Genomic DNA, 6,173 nt, shown 5'->3' with positions numbered 1-6,173 from the left:
GGGAAATATGAAAGGGAGAATGTGCAATATTTTACACAAAAATACAGCAGAAATCAAGTTTATGTTTACATCAAGTTTACATGGACGGGATATAAAGTTGTTTTAGTCAAAGACTAGAAAAAAGAAGAACATACTCACTGCTTATTTGGATGTCACATGCGTGTCAATTAATGTGTAATATGAAGCTATGAGCTAACCAAAGTGTGCTAACATTAGCCTGCTAACACAACAATGAAAAACACAGGCGACTGCAGCTCGAGCAAAGGACAATTCGATCCGCTGCTTGCACTTAATGTTGCTTAATTATGGTGCGATCTAATTGATACCACCTTTGTGTGAACGTGAGTGGAGAGGGGTTGGAGGTGTGTCACTGGAGGAGAGCGGAGGCTTCAAGAGGTGTGGCCAAACAGCAGTTTGTTTTGGTTCAATGCTGGTGCTCAAGGGCGACATCTACTGGATCAAAAAGCCGCACATTCCCTCTTTAAGAACAAAAAATATTTCTTAAGAATACAATTTTTTGTTCAGTTTTAATAATATGCATGAATAAGCAAAGGTGTAGAGCTTTCTAAAAGGGCCATGGGTAAAATAAAACTCACCACAAAGTTGCATTATGGGAAAGTTAGGCCAATGCTTGCACATGTTTTAAAGGCTTTATGTGATTTTTCATACTTAAATATAATATAAATCAAGTATATCCTCTGAAAATAACTCTGTGAGTCATGACTGTCTACAATGGGTGTAACACCCGAGTCCCACTGTCTGTGATGTTTTCAGAGTCCTATCTTCAGTTTGTTTACATCGCCGGGACAGCCAGCTGACTCCTCCCCTCGTGTATAAAAGTTGTTTAATTGAGGGACTAGAGAAAAGAAGAATAACATACTGTACTCACTGCTTAACTGTGTTTCTAGATCACGCTCATTTCAGGTAAATTTACATGCAGTGTGAAGATACGAGCATAATAAAGATCGCTAGCATTAGCATGCTAACACAACAATGCACCGCGAGTTGTTTTGGTTTCATGCTGGTGCTCAAGGGCGACATCTGCTGGATCAAAAAACAAAATGTCAGTCAGATCAGCCACACCTCGATTTATGCATGTCTATTATTCTTCACAAAAACCAAAATGGAAGAGTTACAAACAAGAAATTACCCAGTACAGAGAGTGCTGATGAAGACATGAGCTTTTCAGACCAAACTTGATTTTTGAATATGCTGTAAGAATGTTTTATTTTGCTGTCAAAAAAAAGCATTTTTAAGAACTGGACTTTTTGCAGTGGACCTCAATCAGACTCTCAGGAAACTGCAGGTTTTTGCACTTCTGCGTTAGCTTCATTTTTATCTTGAAGGCTGTCGCATCTAAAACAAAGATAGGGACTCTCATGAGCAGCAACCTGTCCAGAAATGCCCCCTATTAGCAAGAATAAAGATTGCAGGTTTACGGCTTCACTTTTCCGACCAGTAGGCTACCTTCATCTTTTATTTGAACAGTACAACATCTGCTGTGCTTTTGTGTTTGGAGACAGAGGGAGGAGCAGGAGGATATGGCATACGTTTGACCTTTTATACATCAACTCCAATAAAGCAGCAAACACAGGAAGAGCTTTGAAGTCAACAGTGCTTATTGAAGCGCCTACCGCCCGCTTTGACCCCCCCGGTGAAATAGTTTTTTTTAATGTTCTTTTTTTTTTCTAACTTTTTCTCAGCCAGTCTTGCTCCCGAGGGTCATATTGAGGAATGTCGCACAGCTACCTGAGTTCAAAGTGTTCAGTAGCAGGACGAAGAAGAGGAGAGGGGAGGGAGGTGGGAGGTGGGAGGAGGGAAACACAGAAATGAGGGGCAAGAGAGAGGGGGGAAAGAGATAAGTGCACGGCGAAAGAGGAGAAACCAGCTGGGAGAAAGTTGGAATGGGATAGCACAAGGCGGTAACTTCAAACAGAGGAGGAGCATTGGGGGGGAGGAAAGAGCAGTAAAAAGAGAAAAAAGGAAACTAGAATGATAAATAATGAATGAGAGGGCAGAGAAATGTGAAGTGACTTTGTGATGTTTAAGGCCTTAAAAGGATAAAAGGATAATGATATAGAAATAAATAAAAAAGTCCTGAAGGGAAAGCAGTTAGAATCAGACGTGGCTCCAACCTCCTCACTGATGTGAAAAGTGATAGACATGGTCGTAATGAGTAGCGTCAGGGGGTTCAGCTTAATGGGTGTGACCACACACACACACACACACACACACACACACACACACACACACACACACCTTCTCCAACGCAGTAATGCACACTGAAACCGGTTACAGCGTTACATAAGGACAGGACTCGTGTAGATGGCCTGCGAATCTGAGATTCCATTATGTGACGGGAAAATGTCTGATTAATTGGTTTGTTGGCAATGTCATGGTGTTTTTTTTATTTTCAATCATTATTATAGTGCAAAATCATAAAAAAAAGTTTGCACATAAAAGGGGAATGTCTTTGGCATACTCTTTGTTATAACATAGAAAGACTGAATGTTAATACACTGTGAGTGAACATTTGGCAGTAACAGTAGAAAACACAACTTTTTTTAAGATTCATTTTTGGGCTTTTGCCTTGATTTTAGATTGGACAGTGGAGAGAGTAGAAAATGGGGAGAGAGAAGGGAATGACATGCAGGAAAGGAGCCACATGGCGCTGATGGTGCAGTGGTTGGTGTGCGCCCCATGTGTGGAGGCTGTGCTCCTTCAGGCGGGCGGCCCAGGTTCGAATCCGACTTGTGGCTCCTTTCCTGCATGTCATTGGCCACACTCTCTCTCCCTGATTTCCAACTCTACCGACTGTCCTATCTCTCCAATAAAAGGCACAAACGCCCAAAAATAAATCTATTAAAAAAAAATTGTGGAAAACATTTGTGGAAAGCGATCTGCGGCCAGAAGTTGCTGAAACTTTTAGTGGCTTTCTTTTTAGTTCAAACATTTGAGCAACGGCTGTTCATGTAAACAAACAGATTTCCTTAAAGTACACTAGAGTTTAGATTTTGGAGGCAGAGAAAGGACACAGAAGGAAGGCAGATGTTTGGACTGCGTTTATCCCTCCTTGTCTGCTGTCAATCATTTCTAACAACCCTCTTTTAGACTTGGACTACAAATCTTTTTCTCTGTCGTTAGCTCCGTGTTTCTTTGTTTTCTCCCTTGATCTTTCATATCTACTTGTACCTTTTCATCCACTAGAGCCAGCTTGTCATGCTAAAAAAAAGTATTTATTAAGGCATTTAGAAGCTACATCACAACATTTTGGACATCTCACAAAAATGTCTACAAAGAGTAAAGATGTGGAGGAACATAATTGGATTGCTTTACAAATTTGGAAACTTTTAAATTTTCTGAATGAATGTATCAGTTGCCATAAAACTCTCCTTGTGTTTTTATAGTTAAATAAATCCACAGGGCAATCTCATACTGTCTGTGACTCCATGCTATATGTGTGTATGTGTGTTTGTGTGTGTGTGTGTGTGTGTGTGTGTGTGTGTGTGTGTGTGTGTGTGTGTGTGTGTGTGTGTGTGTGTGTGTGTGTGTGTGTGTGTGTGTGTGTGTGTGTGTGTGTGTGTGTGCCCCACACTGGATAAACAAGACAAACACACACCCTGTCACGGACTTAAACAGCCATTAAGTCAGAGATTGATCTGCCTATTTCTCTGGAGATTTGTTGCTTGGGGTTTATTTTCTATCAGACGCTCATTAAAAGTGATTTCTGGGACGTATTTTATCCCTCTCTGACCTTTTTAAACGAGAGACAGGAGAGGCAATAAAATGAGCCAATTAGACTTTTATAGCTATAGAACATCAAATGGAGAAAAGTACTGTAGAGTCGCTTTTTCAAGACCATACAAGTTCATTATAAACTATGGAGATGGGAGTCCTTTCTCTCTTGGCAAAACACTGCAGAATGGATTCCCAGAAAGAGAAACACAGACGTAGTATGAACAAGTCATTTCTACAGTTATTGATTCTACTTCCTGGAAAAGCAGAATTAAAGTGTTTAGAAGTTACAGCCAGTAAGCACACTTTTTATACCTCTCCAAATCCAGCAGCGTGGTTCACTAACCAATCACAGCTAACCTCTGACTCTCCAGGCTGACCTCTGACCCCAGCTGACAGCTCTAATTTGAAAGCATGTCTTTGACAGGCGTCTGCTTCATGGTTCAGCACACTGACATGGCAGCGTTTCCCCAGAGAAGTGTGCTAATAAGTATCAGTAAATGGTTATTGTCCTGCTCACCTTGGTAGTTTATTTTGCTGCAGTCTCATTTATAAATCTATAAACCATACTTTTATTATGTATTTTTACCTGAACTGCTAATGTGTCTCTTAAGATGGTGACCATCTGTTGGTCAGGTGTTGATCCAACGTTTTATGACAAATGTTCTTTGTCTTTATTTTACAGCACAGCTGAGGAATTTCACCTTGCTTACAGGTTTATTTATTAAAGTCAACACACTAACACACTGTGCTCCAGGCAACATTTCTCACAGACTGTTGCCCTTTCTGAGAAGCCAAAGTTCAGTATGGAGTGCAGACTGTTCAGTAGGGGGCCTCAACCCTCAAGGTTATTCAGTAGGCATTTTTTTGCATCCACCTCAGTAGACTGAACATTTCAGCATGGATACTAACTCTCGGGTTTTGTGCAGTATGGTTTGGATGCATCCTTTCGGGAATTTAATTGTCTTTTGACACCCGCAATGCTGCGCGAAATTAATTTTTTCATGTGCAAAAAACAGAAACAACGATGGATGCGGCCGGTTCGGGTAACGTACCTCGTTAAATTGTTTACATGCAATGTGAAGTTTTGTATTATTTATTGAGCCATCGTGCTATCACGTCTGAGTTGGAGTGTCAGTAACATGAGGCGCGGTAATGACTCTTCTTCCACACTGAATGAATTAGAAGAAGTAGGAACAAATAGTGGCATACTGAAGAGTAGGTCCTAACAGTATACAACACGGATAGAAGGGACTGTCTACTATCAGATTGTGTAGGCACCCTGTGAAACTCTCAAGTCAGTCCCCTAAGAAACAACAAACCTTTTGTTACAAGGAAAGAAAGGAAATCACTTGACTTTACCTCTAGCACCACCTTGGGATTGAAATCAACAACTGTAAAATGAATTTCATTAATTCAAGGTCCCCAGAGGAAGCAACATAAAAAACATTCTATGAGCAAAAATAATCTTTAATGCTAACATTATTTCTTCATAACTTTAAGACAGATTTGAATTATGCTTAATTAGAGGAATGATTGGTCTGACTGCAGGCGGACATATTGTAGTTGTTGTAGTTTGTCAGGAGGCTCTAAGCCCACCTTAGCTCCACCCCCTTGGTCATTGTTAAGATTGACAGAAAGTTTGATAGAGTCAGCATTTCCGATATTTCAACCGCTTTGGATGAGCTTTCAAAGAGCCTTTCTGAAACCACTTGGTGACTGCACTAAGACTTCGTCCATGCTTATGTACAAAGTTTTAGAAAGCTGCTTGTATGATGATTTTTTTTAGTTTTCCAGCTTCTACTTCTTCTAGATCTATTGTAATTAACAGAAGCAACTACTACAGTTGTTCTACTCAGCGATACAATAAATGCATCAATTTAAACATACAACACATTATTAATGTTTTGAGTACGCAGACACTGAAGCCAAATACCTTAAACAGATTTGCATAAACCTCTGTCAGTCTACAAAGATCTCATATTCTGTCCAGATGCTGGAGCTGGATTTTATTATGTAACACATGCGGCGCATAAATTCCCATCCAGTTGTACAAAATGTGTAATTGTCGTATGTGGCTGGGGAGCTGCCTGATCACTGAGCCACATCCATCCCTGGACAGCTATCAACTATTTTGTCATGAATCAGACTGGAATTAATCTGGACCATCGCAGAGTATAAGCGTGTCATATGAGGCCCTCTGAGACTCTCTGAAACTCCACCCTGCAGAAACAGCTCCAATGTGTCTCTGCCTACAGAGAACGCCCAATAAAGATGAAAAGAATCTCTGTCTCTAATAAAGACTGATTGTCTTTTGGCAGACTTTTTTCTCTCTTTTTTTTCCTGTTCTCTCTCTTATGCATAAATTAAGCTAGATGTTTGGTCCAGGCTAAATGCAGCTGTTTGGTTTTGCTTTGGATTTATGTGTGCGTTGCATG

The sequence above is a fragment of the Labrus bergylta genome, chromosome 7, assembly GCF_963930695.1.
Source record: "Labrus bergylta chromosome 7, fLabBer1.1, whole genome shotgun sequence".
Classification (NCBI taxonomy): domain Eukaryota; kingdom Metazoa; phylum Chordata; class Actinopteri; order Labriformes; family Labridae; genus Labrus; species Labrus bergylta.
This window is presented reverse-complemented; position numbering follows the sequence as displayed.